This window comes from Macaca thibetana, chromosome X (genome assembly GCF_024542745.1).
Source record: "Macaca thibetana thibetana isolate TM-01 chromosome X, ASM2454274v1, whole genome shotgun sequence".
Taxonomy (NCBI): domain Eukaryota; kingdom Metazoa; phylum Chordata; class Mammalia; order Primates; family Cercopithecidae; genus Macaca; species Macaca thibetana.
In genome coordinates, this window is record NC_065598.1 from 68,350,429 (window position 1) to 68,371,012 (window position 20,584).

A 20,584-nucleotide genomic window follows, 5' to 3' on the forward strand; every position below is an offset into this window, starting at 1 on the left:
CAAGACAATCCTAAGCCAAAAGAACAAAGTTGGAAGAATCATGCTACCTGACTTCAAACTATACTACAAGGCTACAGTAACCAAAACAGCATGGTACTGGTACCAAAACAGAGATATAGACCAATAGAACAGAACAGAGCCCTCAGAAATAACACCACACATCTACAACCATCTGATCTTTGACAAACCTGACAAAAACAAGAAATGGGGAAAGGATTCCCTATTTAATAAATGGTGCTGGGAAAACTGGCTAGCCATATGTAGAAAGCTGAAACTGGATCCCTTCCTTACACTTTATACAAAAATTAATTCAAGATGGATTAAAGACTTAAATGTTAGACCTAAAACCATAAAAACCCTAGAAGAAAACATAGTCAATACCGTTCAGGACATAGGCATGGGCGAGGACTTCATGACTAAAACATCAAAAGCAATGGCAACAAAAGCGAAAATTGACAAATGGGATCTAATTAAATGAAAGAGCTTCTGCATGGCAAAAGAAACTGTCATCAGAGTGAACAGGCAACCGACAGAATGGGAGAAAATTTTTGCTATCTACCCACCTGACAAAGGGCTAATATCCAGAATCTACCAAGAACTTAAACAAATTTAGAGGATAAAAACAAACAACCCCATCAAAAACTGGGCAAAGACACTTCTCAAAAGAAGACATTTATGCAGCGAACTCATGAAAAAATGCTCATTATCACTGGTCATCAGAGAAATGCAAATCAAAACCACAGTGAGATACCATCTCACTCCAGTTAGAATGGCAATCATTAGAAAGTCAGGAAAAAACAGATGCTGGAGAGGATGTGGAGAAATAGGAACACTTTCACACTGTTGGTGGGACTGTAAATTAGTTCAACCATTGTGGAAGACAGTGTGGCGATTCCTCAAGGATCTAGAACTAGAAATACCATTTGACCCAGTCATCCCATTACTGGGTATATACCCAAAGGATTATAAATCATGCTGCTATAAAGACACACACACACGTATGTTTATTGTGGCACTATTCACAATAGCAAAGACTTGCAACCAACCCAAATGTTCATCAATGATAGACTGGATTAAGAAAATGTGGCACAGATACACCATGGAATACTACGCAGGCATAAAAAAAGGATAAGTTCATGTCCTTTGCAGGGACATGGATGCAGCTGGAAACCATCATTCTCAGCAAACTATCAAAAGGACAGAAAACCAAACACCACATGTTCTCACTCATAGGTGGGAACTGAACAATGAGAACAGTTGGACACAGGGCAGGGAACATCACAGTCTGGGGGCCTGTTGGGGGTTGGGGGACTGGGGGAGAGATAGCATTAGGAGAAATACCTAATGCAAATGATGAGTTGATGGGTTCAGCAAACCACATGGCACATGTATGCCTATGTAACAAACCTGCACGTTGTGCGTGTGTACCCTAGAACTTAAAGTATAATAATAATAATAAAAAGAAACGTTTATGGGGGAAATGCCCCAAATAAATCAGCAGTTTACAAATTGATTACTCTTTTACTTACTTTTATTTTTTGTTTCCATAGGTTTTGGGGGAACAGATGGTGTTTGGTTACATAAATAAGTTCTTCAGTGGTGATTTCTGAGATTTTGGTGCACCCATCACCCGACCAGCATACACTGTACCCAATTTGTAGTCTTTTATCCCTTACCCCCCCCAACCCTTCCCCAAGTCCAGAAAGTCCATCTTATGCCTTTGTATTCTCATAGCTTAGCTCCCACTTATATGTGAGAACATACAATGTTTGGATTTCCATTCCTGAGTTACTTCACTTAGAATAATGGTCTCCAGCCTGGGCACGGTGGCTTACGCCTGTAATCCCAGCACTTTGGGAGGCCGAGGTGTGTGGATCACGAGGTGAAGAGATCGAGACTGTCCTGGTCAACATGGTGAAACCACATCTCTACTAAAAATACAAAAATTAGCTGGGTGTGGTGGCACGTGCCTGTAGTACCAGCTGCTCGGGAGGCTGAGGCAGGAGAATCACTTGAACCCAGGAGGCGGAGGTTGCAGTGAGCCAAGATCGTGCCACTGCACTCCAGCCTGGCAACAGTGTGAGACTTCACCTCAAAAAAAAAAAAAGAATAATGGTCTCTAGTTCCATCTACATTGCTGTGAATGCCATTATTTTGAATCTTCTTATGGCTGAGTAGTATTTCATGGTGTATATATATATATATATATATATATATATACACACACACACACACACATATACACATATATATATACGTACATATATATATATATACACACACAATTTCCTTATCCACTTGTTGATTGATGGACATTTGGGCTGGTTCCATATTTCTGCAATTGCAAAATTTCCTGCTATAAACATGCATGTGCAAGTATCTTTTTCGTATAAAGACTTCTTTTCCTCCAGGTAGATACCCAGTAGTGGCATTGCTGGATCAAATGGTAGTTCTACTTTTAGTTCTTAAGGGAATCTCTACACTGTTTTCCATAGTGGTTGTGCTAGTTTACATTCCCCCCAGCAGTGTAAAAGTGATCTATTTTTAGCATCCCCGCAAACATCTGTTATTTTTTAATTTTTTGATTATGGCCATTCTTGCAGGAGTAAGGTGATATCACATTGTGGTTTTGATTTGCATTTCCCTGTTCATTAGTGATGTTGAGCATTTTTTTCATATCCTTGTTGGTCATTTATATATATATTTTTGAGAGTTGTCTATTCATGTCCTCAGCCCATGTTTTGATGGGGTCATTTGCTTTTTCTTGCTGATTTGTTTGAGTTCCTTGTAGATTCTGGATATTAGTCCTTTGTCAGATGCATAGATTGTGAAGATTTTCTCCCACTCTGTTGTCTGTTTACTCTGCTGATTGTTTCTTTTGCTATGTGGAAGCTTTTTAGTTTAATTAAATCCCATCTATTTATCTTTGTTTTTGTTGCATTTGCTTTTGGGTTCTTGGTCATGAAGTCTTTGCCTAAGCCAATGTCCAGAAGGGTTTTTCTGAGATTATTTTCCAGAATGTTTATGGTTTCAGGTCATAGATTTAAGTCCTTTTTCCATCTTGCGTTGATTTTGTATAAGGTGAAAGATGAGGATCAAGTTTCATTCTTCTACATGTGACTTGCCAATTACCCCAGCACCATTTGTTGAATAGAGTGTCCTTTCCCCACTTCATGTTTTTGTTTGCTTTGTCAAAGATCAGTTGGTTGTAAGTGTTTAACTTTATTTCTGGGTTCACTATTCTGTTCCATTGGTCTATGCGGTTATTTTTATACCAGTACCATACTGTCTTCTTGGTGACTATGGCCTTATAGCATAGTTTGAAGTTGGGTAATGTGATGCCTCCAGATTTGTTCTTTTGGCTTAGTCTTGCTTTGGCTATGTGGACTCTTCTTTTTCTTTTTTGGTTCCATATGAATTTTGTAATTGGTTTTGCTACTTCTGTGAAGAATGATGGTGGTATTTTGAGGGGAACTGCATTGAATTTGGAGATTGCTTTGGCAGTATGGTCATTTTCACGATATTGATTCTACCCATCCATAAGCATGGGACGTGTTTCTCTTACAAATTGATAACTCTTTTAAAGAAGAGATGAGACTCTATTGAAGATGAAGCCTGTAATGGCAGACCATCCATATCAATTTGTCAGGAAAAAATTAACCTTGTTAGTGCCTTAATTGAAGAGAACAGACAAACAACAGCACAAACAATAGCCAACACTGTAGCTATCTCAATTGGTTTAGCTTACACAATTCTGACTGAAAAAATAATATTGAACAAACTTTCCACTTGATGAGTACCAAAGCTGTTGTGCCTAGGGCAGCTGCAGACAAGAGCAGAGCTTTCAATTGAAATTTTAAAGTGAGATCAAGATCCTGAAGCATTTCGTTGAAGAATTGTAACAGGTGATGAAACATGGCTTTACTAGTACAATCCTGAAGACAAAGCACAATCAAAGCAATGGGTACCAAAAGGTGGAAGTGGTCCAGTCAAAGCAAAAGTTGCCTGGTCAAGAGCAAAGGTCACAGCAACAGTTTTTTTTTTTGTTTGTTTGTTTGTTTGTTTGTTTTAAATTCTCAAGACATTTTGCTTGTTAACTTTCTGGAGGGCCAAAAATGATAACATCTGCTTACTACAAGAGTGTTTTGAGAAAATTAGCCAAAGCTTTAGCAGAAAAATATCTGAGAAAGCTTCACCAGAGAGTTCTTCTCTACCACAATGATACTCCTGCTCATTCCTTTCAACAATCAAGGACAATTTTGCAAGAGTTTTGATGGGAAATCATTAGGCCTTACAGCCTTGATTTGGCTCTTTCTGACTTCATTTTGTTTCCTAATTTTAAAAAATCTTTAAAGAGCACCCATTTTCTTCAGCTAGTAATGTACAAAAGACTGCATTGACATGGCTAAATTCCCAGGATCCACAGTTCTTTAGGGATGGGTTAAAAAGCTGGTATCATCACTTACAAAAGTGTCTTGACATTGATGGAGCTTAAGTGAGAAATAAAGTTTATATTCATTATTTTTATCTCTTAATTTCGTTTTTCCATGAACTTTTTTTTTTTTTTTTTTTTTTTTTTTTGAGACAAGTTCTGCCTGTCACCCAGGCCAGAGTACAGTGGCATGATTACAGCTCACTGCAGCCTCAAATTCCTGGGTTTAAGCAAGGAATTTGAATTGGATTATCTGGGTGGGCTCAATGTAATCACCTCAGCCTCCAAAGTAGCTGGGACCACAGGTGCATGCTCCCGCACGTGGCTATTATTATTATTATTATTATTATTATTATTATTGTTTGTGTGTGGAGACGAAGTCTCCCTATGTTGCCTAAGTGAGTCTCGGACTCCTGGGGTCAAGCAATTCTCCCACCTTGGCCTCCCAAAATGCTGGGATTACAGATGTGAACCTCTGCACCTGGCCTTCATGAACTTTTTGAAGACTTGTATTTTATAAGCTCTTATTCTCTGTTCCCATTTTAAAGCATGTATGCAGAATCTTCTCTCATTTATCTAGGATAGCAATTAGAGGTTTTGGTATTTATGGTTTAATTTTTTTTTTCTATTCCCCATATTGTTTGAAAATTTCCTCTGGATTCTCCTTTTCTGTTTGTTTTGATTCCTGTAATATTGGAGACCTTCCCAAATATCATGGGATCCCTGGTATTCTACTAATATTAAAATTTGAAGCACTAACATGCTAACTGAAAGTTGTATTAATGTACATAGTGTTTGATCACAAACTCTTCCACCACACACTGCTTAGTGATTCCCAATTTGGAGCCTTCTTCTTTCTTTCTTTTATATTAAAAAGTTTTTTATTGTGAAAAGTAATGTGTATACAGGTGATCACCAAACATAAATTGATATATCAATGAATTATCATAAAGCAAACACCTTTGTAACCACTACACAGGTCAAGAAATAGAACATTACCAGCACTCAGATGCTTCCCCTGTGCCTCTTCTCAATCACTTCATCTTCTGCTCTACCCCAAAGTAACAACTATCCTAAATTTTATGGTTATCACTTCTTTTGTGTTCTTTAGAGTATATTACCACCAGTAAGGAGCATTCTTGAACATTACAGTAAATTTTTATTTTTTACCTTGGAATCTTACAGCATATATGATTGTGGGTTTGGATTGTATGGTAGGCAGAATAATGACCCCTTAAATGTCTACATTGTAATCCTTGGAACTTGTGGCAACATTTGGTTACCTGACAAAGGGGAATTGAGATAGCAGGTGGAATTAAGGCTGCTGTTCAGTTGACCTTAAGATAGGAAGATTATTTTGGATTATCTGGGTGGGCTCAATGTAATCACAAGGGTTCTTAAAAGTGAAAGAAGGGGCCAGGTGCGGTGGCTCACGCCTGTAATCCCAGCACTTTGGGAGGCCGAGGCGGGCAGATCACGAGGTCAGGAGATCAAGACCATCCTGGCTAACACGGTGAAACCCCGTCTCTACTAAAAACTACAAAAAATTAGCCGGGTGTGGTGGCAGGCGCCTGTAGTCCCAGCTACTCAGGAGGCTGAGGCAGGAGAATGGGGTAAACCTGGGAGGTGGAGCTTGCAGTGACCCGAGATTACGCCACTGCACTCCAGCCTGGGCGACAGAGCAAGACTCTGTCTCAAAAAAAAAAAAAAAAAAGAAAAGAAAAGAAAAGAAAAAGAAAATAAAGTGAAAGAAGGAAGCAGAAGAGGGACAACCATAGAGACGGTAGCATAAGAAAGATTCAGTACAACTTTGTTGGCTTTGAAGAAGGAGGAAGGGGGCCACAAACCAAGGAATGCAGAAGACCTCTAGAAACTGAAGCCAAGAAAACATATTCTTCCCTAGAGCCTCCAGAAGGAACACAGCCCTACCAACACCTTGATTTCAGTCCAGTGAGATCAGTGTTAGACTTCTGATCTCCAGAGGTATAAGATAATAAATTTGTATTAAATACTTAGTTTGTGGTTATTTATTTAGCTAGTTATTATTTTTGAGACCATCTCACTCTGTCACCAAGACTGGAAGGCAGTGGTGCGATCTGAGCTCATTGCAACTTTCGCCTGCTGGGTTCAAATGATTCTTCTGCCTCAGCCACCCGATGTAGCTGGGATTACAGGTGGCACCACCATGCCCAGATAATTTTTGTAATTTTAGTAGAGATGGAGCTTTGCCATGTTGGCCAGGCTGGTCTCGAACTCCTGGCCTCAAGCAATCCTCCCACCTCGGACTCCCAAAGTGCTGGGATTACAGGCATGAGCCACTGTGCCCAGCCAGTTTTTGTTAATTTATTATAACAGCAACAGGAAACTAACACAGGTTACTTTCTCTCAGCATTATATTTGTGAGATTTGTCCATGTTGTCATGAGTAGCTATAGTTTATTAATTTTCTTTGATCTATAACAGGGGTAGGCAAACCTCAACTATGGTCTATAGACCATATCTGACCTGGTGTCAGTTTCTGTATGGCTTGTGACTTAAGAATAGTTTTAACATTATTAAATGGGGAAAAATCATAAGAAGAATATTTTATGAAATACAGATTTTAGCGTCCTTAAACAAAATTTTGTTTTATGGGTCTTCTTTAGAGATTGGGGTCTTATTACGTTACCCAGGCTGGTCTTGAACTCCTGTGTTTAAGTGATCTTCTTGTATCAACCTCCCAAGTAGCTTGGATTACAGGTATGTGCCACTGAGCCCGGCCATAAATAAAGTTCTATTGGAACATTTCCATGCTCATTAGCTGGGTATGGTGCTGTGTGCCTGTAGTCCTAGATACTTGCGGGACTGAGATGGGAAGATCGCCTGAGCCCAGGAGTTCAAAGTTATAGTGAGCTATGATGTGAAAGAAAGGAAGGAAAAAAATACAACCACAGAAATTCCTTAATGTATCATTTATGTATGCCTTCATGCTACAATGGCAGAGTTAAGTAGTTGCGACTGACCGTATGGCCTGAAAGCCTAAATTATATACTGCTAGGCCATTTACAGAAAAAGGTTGCCGTACACCCATTATGAAAAGCACTATGTAGGTTCCTCAAAAAATTAAAAATACCACTACCATATGATCTGGCAATCCCACTTCTGGGTATATATCCAAAGGAAATGAAATCAGTATATTGTAGAGATATCTGTACTCCCCTGTTCATTGCAGCATTTTTCACAATAGCCAATATATGGTATCGACCTAAGTGTCCATCGGTATGTTAAGGGAGATTCATTCATTTTGTTGCAAAAGACAAGATTTCCTTCCTTCTTTTTTAAGTCTAAATAATATGTATGTCTCCTTTGGAGTTAATATTTTTCTCTGAATTTTTTTAAATTTTAAAATCTTTTAAATTAGGGTTAAATACACATAATACAAAATTTACCATCTTACATTTTTAAGTGTACCATTCAGTAGTGTTAAGTATTTTCACATTATTGTGTAACTGATCTTCAGAATTCTTTTCATCTTGCAAAGCAAACTGTATACCCATTAAAAACCAATTATTCATCCCTCCACATCCCTGGCAACCTCCCTTTTACTTTCTGTCTCTGTGAATTTAACTACTCTAGGCACCTCATGTAGCTGGAATCATACAGCATTTGTTTTTCTTGCAACTGGCTTATTTCACTTAGCATAATGTCTTCAAGATTCATTCATGTTGTAACATGTGTCTGAATCTTCTTACTTTTTAGGGCTAAGTAATATTCCATTATATAGAAATACAACACTTTATTTATTCATCTTTAAATGGACACTTAGGTTGCTTCCAACTTTTGGCTGTTGTGAATAATGCTGCCATGAAACAGCTGTACAAATATCTCTGTGAGACCTTGCTTTCAGTTCTTCTGGGTATATACCTCAGAAGTGGAATTTCTGGATCAATACTATTGATTAAAATACTATTTTAAATATTTTAGAGACACTGTCTCACTATGTTGCCCATGCTGGACTTGCTTAAACTCCTGGACTCAAGTGATCCTTCTGCCTCAGCCTTTCAAGTAGCTGGGACTATTGGCACATGCCACTGTGCCCAGCTTATTTTTAATATTTTGATAAGCCACCATACTATTTCTCTGGATGTTTTCAAGATTTTCTCTTTGCTTTTTGTTTTCAGCAGTTTCACTATGAAGTGCCTAGGTTTTGTTGTTGTTGTTGTTGTTGTTTTGATTCATGTTGCTTGGGACTCATAGAGATTCTTGAATCTATAGCTGGATATCTTTTCTCAAGTTTGGAACTTTATTTCTACAAATATTGCTTCAGCCTTATTCTATCTCCCTCTGGGAATCAAATTACATGTGTTACCCTTTCACACTGTATCACTTCGCCTTTTACCCTTTTTCTGTGTTTTCCACATTTATGACTCTCTGACATTCATTCCAGATGTTTTTATAACCTATCTTTGAATTTATTAATTCTCTCTTTTGTTGTGTCTAATCTGTTATTACATTCATCCACTGAGTTCTTAGCTTTGCATATTATACTTTCTATTTATAAATTTTCTATTTGGTTCTTTTATTATAGCTTCCAGTTATCTGCCAATATTCTCAAGCTTGTCATTTATTTCTGGAATATATTAAGCATACAAAAATGTTTTACTTTTAATAGCATGAAAAATGTTTATGATACGGTGTTCAGTGAAAAAGTGGGGCTACAAAACCTTATATGTAACACATAGCTAATATAATACTCAATGGAAAAACACTGGAAGTTTCCCCCCTAAGATAAGGAACAAAATAAGAATGCTCATTTTTGCTAGTGTTATTTAACACAATACTGTAAGTTCTAGCCAGAACAATTAGGTAGAAAGAGAAATAACAAACATAAAAACTGGAAAAGAAGAAGTAAAAATATCTTTATTCTCAGATGACATGATCTTATATAAAGAAGATCTCAAAGAATCTGCCAAAAAGCTACTAGAACTACTAAATTTATCAAACATGCCAGATACAAAATCAACACCCAAAAATCAGTTGTGTTTCTATAAACCAGCAGTGAACAATCTGAAAAGGAAACAAAATAATTCATTTACAATAGCACGCAAAAGAATAAACTATCTAGGAATAAGTTTAACCAAGGAGGTGAAACACTTGTACATTAAAACTACAAAACATTATTGAAAGAAATTAACTATGACTTAAATAAATGAAAAGACATCCATATTCATGAATTGGAGGATTTAATATGCTTAAGATGCCAATACTACTCAAAGCAATCTAAAGATTGAATGCAATCTCTATCAATATTCCAATGATCTTTTTTGTAGGAATGGAAAAAACAATCTTCAATTCGTATGGAATTGCAAGGGCCAAAACAATCTTGACAGCAAATGAATAGAATTGGAGGATTCACACTTACTGATTTCAAAACTTACTACAAAGCTACAGGAATCAAAGCAGTGTGGTCTTGGGATAAGGATGGACATATAGACAAATGGAATAGAATTGAAATATATGCATCCATGGCCAGATGATTTTCAACAAAGGTGTCAAGACCATTCAGTGGGGGAAAGAAGACTCTTTTCAACAGATTATAATAGGAAAACCTGATATCCACATGCAAAAGAGTAAAGTTGAACCCCTACCTCATACCATATACAAAAATTAACTCAAATGGATCAAAGAACCAGAAATAGGAGCTAAAACCATAAAACTCTTAGAAGAAAACATAAAAGTCAGCTGGGCGTGGTGGCTTACTTCTGTAATCCCAGCACTTTGGAAGGCTGAGGTGGACAGATTGCTTGAGACCAGAAGTGCGAGACCAGCCTGGCCAACATTGTGAAACTCTGTCTCTATTAAAAAAAAATAAAAATAAAAATTAGTTGGGTGTGGTGGTGTGTGCCTGTATTCCTAGCTACTCAGGAAGCTGAGGCAGGAGAATTGCTTGAACCCAAGAGGCAAAAGTTGCACGGAGCCGAGATCATGCCACTGCACTCCAGCCTGGGTGACAGAGTGAGACTCCATCTCAAAAACAAACAAACAAACAAAAAACTCCCACAAAAGCTAATCTTCATAACCTTGGATTTTGCAATGGTTTCTTAGTGATAGCACCAAAAACATGGGCAACAATATAACTCACAGCAAAAGACAAGCAACTCTATTAAAAATTAGTAAAAGCTTGAATCAACATTTCTCCAAAGAAGATACACAAATGGCCAATAAGCACATGAAAGGATGCTCAACATCATTAGTCATCAGAGAAATGCAAATCAAAATGACAATGAGATACCACTTCATACTTATCCAGATGGGTATAATAATTTTATAAAAATAGAAAATAACAAGTGCTGGTGAAACTATTGAGAAATTGGACTCTAATACATTATTAATAGGAATGTGAAATAGTGTGCCTATTCTGGAAAATAGTCTGACAGTTTCTTAAAATGTTAAACTGGGTTGTCACATAACCCAGCAATTCCACTCCTAGGTATATACTCAAAAGAATGGAAAATAGAGAATCAAACCAATATTTGCATGCTAATGTTCATTGCAAGATTATTTGCAATAGCCAACATGTGGAAACAACCCGAATATTCATTAACAGAAGAATGTATAAACACAATGTGATATATAATACAATGGAACATTATTTGGTCAATAAAAGGAATGAAGTTCTGATACTTTCTACAACGTGGATGATCTTGAAAACATTATGCTAATGAACTAAGCCAGACACAAGAGGACAAACACTGTATTACTCCACTTACATGAAATATATAGAATTGGCACAGTTATAGAGACAGAGAGTAGCATAGAGTCTACATGGAGATTGGGGAAGGTGGAAATGGGGAGTTATTGCTTAATGGTTACAGGGTTTCTGTTTTAGATTATGAAAAAGTTTTGGAAACAGCTAATGGTAATGGTTGCACAACACTGTGGATGTGATTAATACCACTGACTTGTACATTTAAAATGGTTAAAATAACAAATTGTGTGTTAAATATATTTTACCACAAAAAAAATTCCAGAAAACGGTCCATTAACCTATGAAAAGGGAGAGAAAGAAGAAAAAAGAAACAAAGAAAAGAAGGAACAAATTGAAAACAGCAGGCAAGATGATAGAACTTAATCCAAACATATCAATAATCATGTTAATGTGAATAGTCTAAATGTACCAGTTAAGAGACAGAAATTATCAGATTTGATAAAAAAGAAAGACCCAATTATATGCTGTCTACCAAAAAAATCAAGTTTAAATATACAGAAATAGATTAAAAATAAGATGGGGGAAAGATATGCCATACATACACTAACCAAAAGAAAGCTGAACTAGCTATATTAATTTTACACATAACTGAGTTCAAAACAACGAATATTTTCAGGGATAAAAAGGGACATTACATAATGATAAATGTGTCAATTTTTCAAGAAGATATGACAATCCTAAATGTGTATGCAGGAATGGGAAGCAAAAATTTAGCTAGTGGATCAGTAAAATGGATCCAGTAAGAACAAAACACTGCCCCTTCCATAATGGAAGTGGTCCTGTGTAATCAGCTTGCCACCAGGTAGCTGCCTGATCACTCCAGGGAATGGAGCCATATGAGAGAGTCAGTGTTGGTCTCTGTTGCTGGCAGTTGGGCACTGAGCAGTGGCTGAAGCAACGATAGCCTTGGAGGGTAGAAATTCATGTTGCTGAGCCCATGCATTACCTTGGTCCCTGCCACCATGGCTACTTTTTTCATGAGCTCATTGAGCAATGACAGGAGTAGCTAGGGAAAGAGGCAGACTGGTATCTGTACAGCAGGTAGTCTTAGCCACTCGATTATTCAGTCCTCCACTGCTGAGGCCACCCTTTAGTGAGCATTCACATAGGACACAGATATCTTCACATTCTTTGCCCATTCAGTGAGTTCTAGCCATATACCTCTTCCCCAGAACTCATCAATTTTTCAATTACATTTCTTCCAAGTCCCTGATCATCCCTCAAAGCCATTGGCCACAGTTCGTCAACCCATAGACTCTTAGCTCTGGCCATTTCTACTTTCCAGGCAAAATGAATATCCAGGAACACTGCTCAAAGTTCTGTTTACTAAGAGGATTTCCCTTCCCTACTGTCTTTGAGGGCTTTCCCAGAAAGGGATTGTAGTGCCACACTACTTTCTAGAGATGCCTGCATATTTTGTAGAACCATCTGTAAACCAGGCCTAAGTTGCTTCTTCCTCAGTCAACTAGTTGCATGAACCACTCATAGGTACAGGCTAATAGTGAGAAGGTAATGTAGAAGGAGTAGGAGCCATGGGCATTTTGACCTCTTCCTCTTACAACGTACTTGAACCTTCAGGACCTGCATAAGCGCAATTTCATACATACCACTTCCATTTGATAATAGAGTGATTAATGAGTAAACTTCGTGGCTTGGTAAGTCAGACTACATTTAATTTATAATCAGCAGCTCAGATTGCATGGTAATAAGGTGACCCATGGGTAACATTTAATCTCCACTGAGGCCCTTAGCAAGTCAAAAACTATTTCCCAAAATGAGTGTAGTTATCTGCAGAGGATAGTAGGACTTTGCTTCCAAATCTTAAGGATCTGCACTGTGATTCACCTACAAGGGCCTGCCAGAGGTTCCAAACAGAATGTCCATCTGCTACTGACATTGAACACCCCATCAGATCTGCTGGAGTGTATGCGTGAAATGGCAGAGCAGCTTGTACCTGCAAGCTTGATGTGTTGCCAAGCCTTTTCTTGTTCACGGTGTCACTCAAAACAGTTTTTAAAATCACTTGGTAAAGGAAGCACACCCCATGAGGTATATGTTGCCTCCAAAATCCCCTGCACTTGGTGTTTCTTTTGGTGGTAGGATGGGCCAGATGCAATAATTTATCCTTTACATTAGAATGAATGTTTTGACATCCCCCAACACTGCTGGAACCCTAGAAATTTCACTGAGATGGAAACCTGTGAATGTTTGTAGGATTTGTTTCCTATTCTCTGGCACACAAATGTCTTACCACATTGTTTAGAGTAGTTGCTACTTCCTGCTCACAAGGTCTAGTCAGGATAGCATCATCAATTTTAGGGACCAGTATAATATTCATTAGAAAGGAAAGGCAATAAAGTTTCTTGTGGACATGAGAATGAATAGATTTACCCCTGAGGTACAAGAGAAGGCTTGGTAATAGGTCAAGGCTGCACTGCAAGCTGCTCTGCCACTTGGGTCATATGCTCCAGCAGATGTGATGGTGTGTTCAGTGGCAATAGCAAATAGACACTCTAGAATCTCTGGCATATCTCTGTAGGTAAATCACAGTGCAGATTCTTAGGTCTTGGGGAAAAAGTCTCAACATCCTCTGAAGTGAAGGGGTATTGTTGGCCTTGCCAGCGGAAAGCAAGTTGCTTATGGTGGTCGTTGTTGACAGGCATAGAGAAAAGCATTCACTATATTAGTAGCTACATACCAGGTTACCAGAGGAGATGTTAATTTTCTCAAGCAACAAAACAACATATGAAAAAGCAACTGCAACTGGATTCACCACCTGATTTATTTTGCTGTCATTCTTTAAGATCTAATTGTCTTCTGGACAGGCAAAATAGGTGTGTTGAGTGAAGAAGTAATGGGAATCACCACCCATGAATCTTTCACATTCTGGATAGTGCACTAATCTCTGCAGCCCTTCCAGGAATGCAATATTGCTTTTGGTTTACTGTTTTTGTAGACAGAGACAGTTCTAGTGGTGTCCATTTGGCCTTTCCAAATGAGGGCTAATGTAATAGCCCTCATTCCAAATATCAGGGAAATAATGTAAAGATTCTGTCAGTTGCAGAATATGTCTCTTCTAAGTATGCATTCTGAAAATGGGGAAATGACCACAGAGTGGGTTTGGGAACCCAGTGGGTCCACTGCAAGTTGGACCTGATCTAAAACCCCATCAATCTCCTGACCTCCGCCAACCTCTAGCCTGACTAGTGGACCATTGTGATATTTTGGGACACCAAGAATTAGTGTCAGTTCAGAGCCAGTGTCCAGTAATCTCCCCAAAGACTGATTACTTCTCTTTCCCCAATACAAAGTCATAGGTTTCTTACTAGGAGCTTGTGGAATTCTGGAGTCCCCTCTTCACTCTAGGCTATAGTAACATAGAGGCTGGAGGATAGATCATTGTACTCTTAACCTCTCACAATCATGAGTTGATTAAGTAGAGTGTAGTGTGAGATGAGATGAGAAAAGATGGCAAGAATTGTGAGGAGTGTGAAATTTTACTTTATTTGCAAGCTAACAAGTTAGCCTGTCGTAGTTTCATAGATGTTTGCAGGAGACATGAGACTGCTGGATCAGAGACAAACGACTTTATTACAATGATAGCATAGCCAGAGTATTCATATTTTCTGATGCTGGTTTCCTGAGTACCAATTCCCATAGAGCAACACAAAGAAGGCCAGGTGTCACCTGCACATATAGTGGGTAGCATTACGGGAGAAGAACTCTGAGCTTGGGGAATCTGAATCTTTTATTGTAATAAGCAGTAAGCATAGTTGCCCTTTATTCTGGAGGGAGACAAGACATAATCTTTATTATGCTGGAAGGTGAGCACATTTGATCTGGAGGGCAACAACATTTTTTCTATCTTCTAAGGCTGTTCACTATACAAACATCATTAAAAAGGTAGTTTGGAACAAAGGCAGGCAGTGCTTCTGCTTGCAAGATATGTAGAAGCATAAGAGAACAATGGGAAATTGTTTCCCAGCAAGAAGGCTGGAACTGAAACCTGGATTAGCAAGCGAAGCTATTAGAGAGCTAGGAAGAGTCAGGATATAGTAGCATTACGAATGTGAAGGTATTTGGGAGGCTGAGGTAGGAGGACCGCTGGAGCCCAGGAGTTTGAGGCTTCAGTGAGCTATAACTGCACCATTGCACTCCAGCCTGGGTGATAGAATGAGACCCCTTCTCAAAGGAAAAGAAAAGAAAAGAGAAAAGGAAAGAAGGAAGGAAGGAAGGAAGGAAGGAAGGAAGGAAGGAAGGAAGGAAGGAAAGGAAGGAAGGGAGGGAGGAAGGAAGGGAAAGAGAAAGAAAAAAGAAGAAAAAGAAAAAAGGAAGGAGAAAGAAAGAAAAAAGAATGAAAGGGAAAGAGAAAGAGAAAAAAGAAGAAAGAGAAAAAAGAAGACAGAGAAAGAAAGAAGGAAATAAAGAAAAAAGAGATTAGAAAGAGAAAGAAAGAAAAAAGAAAGAAAGAAAAAGAAAGAGAGAAGGAAAGAAAGAAAGAAAGAAAGAAAGAAAGAAAGAAAGAAAGAAAGAAAGAAAGAAAGGAAGGAAGGAAGGAAGGAAGGAAGGAAGGAAGGAAGGGCAGGATGAAATTTGAAGAATGTGGGTGTGGTCATCATTGTCAAATGCTACGGAGATGTCCAGTATAATAGGGATGGAGAAGAGTTTATTGAGTTGGTTGATTGGTGATTGTTTGAGCCTGGGTCCTCTGAGAAGCAGATATCAAGACAGGATTAGATGTGCAAGAAATGTATCAGGAAAGTTCCTGAGAAAATATGTGGAGGGAACCGGGGGAGGGTAAGAGGCCCATCAGGGTCAGTTATGAGGAATCCTTGAGCTGTCAGTTTATCCTCAAGCCAAGAATGACCATCAGAAGAGTCCCATTTCTCCCTGGAATAGACCTGTCTTAGTATCCTTGCTGCACTCAGTCATTGGGCTTTCCTCCTTCCTAACAGAACCTCACTTTTGTACAGGTATCCACTCCACACCTGGCTCCATGTGTGTGCTGATAAGAATGTGTCAATACATTCCCCTGATGACAGAAAATGGTTTGAAGATGGGCATCTGTCCAGTGAAAATGGGGGGAAATATTTATTCCATGTTTGGGAGAGTGCTTTTTTTATTCTCTTCCTCTGGATGTATATAAAGAAGTATATTTCCCCAGTCCCTAAATGGCATCTAGCCTGGGAATAAAGCCAACATGCCAATGATGGCAAAGCAGAAAGACAGAAAACCTAGCTCTTGGATGATGTTGTCAAGCATCTGAATTAACCAAACTTAGTGCCTACCCTTTATTTCTTATTTTATGAGATAATAAGTGTCCTTATTGTCAACTTTGAGTTGTGCTTTTTGTCGCTTACAGCCAAAGCATCCTAGCATACACAAGGCCAAGACCAACATGGCTGGTGTTTCTTGGGCAGATTACTTTATACTCTCTGTGCTTCAGTTTACTTATCCATAAAATGGACAAGGCAGATATTCAGTTGGTGTGCTTTGATAGTGACTGAAAATGGAATCGATTTCCCTTTGGAATAAGAAAGCTCACTGTGTTTTGGTGGTGGATAATATTTTATTGTCTGCAATTGATAATATATGCAATTGATCCTGCAATTGCATAAAGTGGTGAGACAGTCATTTTTAATGTAAATATGTAAACTCATCTAAGATACTTAGTGACTGTTCTCTGGGTAAGTCCAGAAACTGGGCTTACTAAGGAGTTGAGCAAACATCCATTTAGATTGTCCAAGGCAATGATTCCGGGCTAGAGAGCAATCAATAGAATCCTACTTATTTAAGATATAGCTAAGATGATTGGGAGTGGGACAACCCAGACATAAAGAAGCAAATGAGGACCAGCACTTGTTGTTGCCACAAGTTTGTAATGCAGTTTAACCTAATACATCTTACTAATTTGGCTGAGAAAGGCTTGATAAAGAAGTTGAGACAACCTGAATGTCGGAAAGCCGATGACAAATTAAAAGGTAATTTGGCAAGAGACAAGATCTAGACGATTCCTGATTATAATAAATTCTTCAGAAACTCTGAAGTAAGGACTTGAGGCTATGTTGGCCCAGGATGGAGAAGGGAGAAAAAAATGTCCCTTCCTTTTTATAAGTAAGAAACTACTATCTATACTGCTAATAATAGGAGCTAACATTTCTTGAGTGCCTCCTATGTGCCAAGCACAGTGCTAAGCACTTTATGAACATTATCTCATGTAATCCTCAGAATAATCTTATAAGGTAAGTACCACTGTTATCCCCATTTTTAGGAGTGATATTCATAATATTTAATGTATGGCATAGGCCCTAGCTAAGCAGGATGGACACCTATAGACAATCAGTACAGCCACACTCACACACACTAATTGAATATTGGCCACATCCATTTTATGGATGAGGAAACTGAGGCACCCAGAGTATAAGTAACCTGTCCAAGACACACAGCCAGCAATGGAGCTGGGGATTTGAAGTCAGATCAGTGTATCTCCAAAGCCTGCGTTTGGCTGTTATCACTATATTTTGCTGCCTAGCTTCCTATAGAGAGGGAAGACTGATCACGTATCTAACCATATTTGGGTGCTTGATAAAACTGACATGTTAGTTATTCAGATTCAGTATTTCTCCATAATTAATCACAAAGTCCTGACCTATATAACAACCTCTTCTATGGGCTGAATGTTTGTGTTCCATCCAAAATCCACATGTTGAAACCTAATTCCCAATAAAATGATACTGGGAGGTGGAATCTTAGGGAGGTGATTAGGTCATGAGGGTGGGACCCTCATGAATGGGATTAGTGCCTTTATAAAAGAGGCCCCAGAGAGCTGTCTTGCCCTTTTCCACCATGTGAGGACACAGCAAGAAGGCAACACCTACGAACCAGGAGGTAGGCTCTCAACAGATATTGAATCTGCTGTCACCTTATCTTGGAGTTCCCAGCTTCCAGAACTGTGAGAAATAAATTTCTTTTATCTATAAGCCACTCAGTTGATTACAGCAGTTAGTTACAGCAGTCCAAATGGACTAAGACAACACCCAATGTAATGCTGTACATGGACATGGTTATTACCTAAATCTAGCCTTAATATCAAACACATTGAAGACATGTCATTATGTGGCATACATAGCCCATTCTGGGAGGATTAAGGACTTTTACTTACTGCTTTGGGATTTTGTGGGGAGACAGAGGTTTGCAGAGAAGGAATGGTGGTTGTCAAGTCAAGAGTAGGATAGTCAGGGAGTGGCTTAATATGATTTTTCTTGCGTAAAGCATGTTAAGATAAAATTACCTATTAAATGCAACAACATTCAAATGTTCCTAATTATAGTCTCATCCTAACAAGACAGAGAGGGTAAAACATGATGGTTGGGTGGCAGGCGAAGGATTGGTGGTGAGGGAGGATGTACATAGGACACGAAGATGAGGGACTGAAAAAGAATTTGTTCACATTCTGCTGAAATCTCCCATAGTTTCCTTCAAAATGCCACAAGCCTTTTTTCGAAGTCTCAGCCTGGGCTCAGAGTCAGGGCCAAAGTTCAAACAACATCAAAGTTTATTTTTGACATAAAGGTTTATTTCCTCATGGAATTCTTGAAGGGTTTGCCCCATGTGTGTGAAGCATTGAGACTGGACTGAAAGGAATTTATTTTAGGACCTTGAGCCATCTTTGGCTCACACGCTTACTGCCCTAGGAGATGATTGAAGGCCATGTAAGTTTCCAGTTCACCCTTGGAGGCCCAGCGCTAGGGTTACATCCCTCCCGCTCAGCGAAGCTCTATTGCCTCTAGGGCAGAAGCATGCACTTTCCTCTCAAATCTTGTAGCACGGATCCACTCAGTGTACCCACTCTTTTCTTTTAACTTTGCATGCTTCATTAATAATTTATCAAATTTTATATTTATTTTGATAAATTGTTAATAATCATTATAGATAAACTCAATCCACAAATCTCTCTCTTTTCAGAGTGTAGCGTTGATTAGCCTTGATACTGTCTGCATTGTTAATTGAATTATAGGCTCTGTCTGACTGAAAATCTGCCAGTTCGATTTCTTTGGACTACTGGGCTACCTATCTAAGAAGAGAGAGTTTAATTGTATTCTTAACTGCAGAGCCATGCATTTATACCAAAAAGGGTAAATGACATTTAAAAAGAGAGTCGATTCAATCTAGTATTTGCCAATTCTTGTTAATTTCTCTTGGTACAGACACTTAGAACCATAGAACAGAATGTTAGAGTTGGGATTAACGAGCAGCCTTTTCATATCCCTACTGGTTGTATATATATTTTTATTGAGTCTCATGGCAAGAGGGTGTGGGGTGGAAGATATAGTCTTAAAACTTAGCTAAAACACAGTGCAAGCCTATAGTTCCAGCTACTTGGGAGGATTGCTTGAGCCCGGTGGTTCGAGTTTAGTCCGGGCAACATAGCAAGACCTTGTCCCTAAAACCAGAAAACAAACAAACAAACAAACAAACAAAAAAACACTTAGATAAAACAATTGACTGTAGAGGAATATCAAAGAGAAAGTCCACATCCCTTCTTAGCCACCAAGTTGCTACTATCTGGCATATTTGAGAGGTGGCAACATGGAGGCAGTTTTCTTGTTTCTCATCCTGAAATAAGACTGAGGGCTGGGTAGGTTACAAGGGAAGCTGGGTAGGTTACAAGAGGTTTGCTCATAAATTTTCATTTTGCAGCTGTGGAAACTGCCAGCTCAAAGAAGGATAAATGCATATCCTTTGTCACTTATTTATTCTTTCAAGTTCATTTTTATTGAAATTCTAGGTTCTTAGCAGCAGCTAGGAAGGCAGGTTGGGAGATGGGAAGGAATGCAGAGGCCTTACTGGTCTTGAGTGGTCAACGCTCCCACTTCCTCCTGCCTCTCTGGCTACTCTTTCTGTCTCTGTTTCTAAGTGAGATCCACGCCTGATTCCACAGGTGCTTAAGCTTAGGCTCAGATTGCAACTCCCAAATCTGGTGTCAGGATGAACTGCTGCAGGCCTGGAGCATGGGAGTTGGTGGGTGCGTGAGAAGCATCCAGCACTTTCAGATCTGGCTTGGCTGTCAAGGGTCTCCCCATCTCTTCTTTGCACCTTCATTTTCTCTCTCTCCTTCTGAATGTGAAATGCCAAGGTTTATAGGCAAATCAAAGCAAATGTTGAATTCACGGAGCACTATCTGGCTACTTAGCCCTGGAGATATGAGTGCAGGTGGGGCATAGCAGCCTTGGTCTCCACATGAAAAGTTCTTAAGCACTTCTTTCCTTGTGTCAGGCAATGTTCTACTCCAGAATCCACAATGACTCTCTGCAGACCCTTCAGCTGAGTTAAATTCTTTAGTAAGGCTCTTCATATCTTGCTCTGCCTATAATCCTCCATTTATTCATTCATTCAGCAGGCATT

At 38.9% G+C, this 20,584-nt stretch overlaps 1 protein-coding gene across 1 annotated transcript in view; it reads left to right on the top strand.

The window, feature by feature from the left end:
• PIN4 (peptidylprolyl cis/trans isomerase, NIMA-interacting 4) overlaps positions 1 to 20,584 on the top strand; it is a 363,345-nt gene that overhangs the window by 51,722 nt on the left and 291,039 nt on the right. The gene's annotated exons all lie outside the window — the stretch shown is intronic.